A 1,067-nucleotide genomic window follows, 5' to 3' on the forward strand; every position below is an offset into this window, starting at 1 on the left:
TATTGCTTTTAAACTTGTCTTTTTCACCTAACAGTGTGTCTTGGACATCTTTCTGTGTTCTTTTTAAAGGGCTGTCCAGCATTGGGTGGTGGAGGGAGTGGTCTGGTTAATACCATTTAATCAATCAATTCCTTATATTTGGGTGTTTTCTGGTTTTGGTGTTTCTTTTCCTTTTTTTTTTTTTTTTTTAAACTGTAACAAATGATGCTGTAATAAGCCTTCTTATTCATATATCTTTGCACACTTGGGGAGTATTTTTCCCCTGTAATATAAATTTCTAGCCATGAATTGCAGGATCAAAAGATATTTACATTTAAAAATGTTAACAGATGTTTTCAAATTGCCATCTAAATCATTGTACCAATTTATAGACTTGCCAATAATGTAGAAGAGTGCACTTTTTCTCCACCCTTGCCAGCCCAATATTATCAATCACTTTACTCTTTGCCAGTCTTGAAAACAGTAGCTACAGGTTTCTTTAATTTTTATTTATTTAACAGTAAAGTTGGACATCTTCTCATACCTTCATATTATCATATTCTTCTATGGCTTGCCTGTTCATATCCTTTGCCCATTTTGAAAAAAAATTGATTGATTATTTTCTTATTTACTTGTAAGAGTTATTTGTGATTGCTTGGGATATTAGCCTTTTGTCTTAGCATGATACTTGGTTACAAAGGACACTTACTATTGCATTATTTTAATATTTCTTACTTTTTCATTGGATACCATATCATCACTAAACATACTGCATTTTAAACTCTTAAGTGAAATTCTGCTATGAAAATCCCTTCAATTATAGACTCAATGATGCTGCATGTGGGTTATTAATAGCAATAAAAGGAGATGTTTCATACAGTTAAAAAATTATAGAAGTGACCATTAGTCAAAAATTTACTTAGAAGGTAAACTTGTTCTGTATTAGGGGAGAAGTTGTCACTTTTCTTCCCTAAGCCAAGGAAGGAGCCTAAGTTGGAAGCAAAGGTCCCATTGCCAAGTTTACAAAAGTTCTGTGATTAGAAATTAGTCCTTGTTATAGCAGAGTGCATATCATGAATAGTTCGTTT

The sequence above is a fragment of the Mandrillus leucophaeus genome, unplaced genomic scaffold (assembly GCF_000951045.1).
Source record: "Mandrillus leucophaeus isolate KB7577 unplaced genomic scaffold, Mleu.le_1.0 Scaffold353, whole genome shotgun sequence".
In the NCBI taxonomy this organism is placed as follows: Eukaryota; Metazoa; Chordata; class Mammalia; order Primates; family Cercopithecidae; genus Mandrillus; species Mandrillus leucophaeus.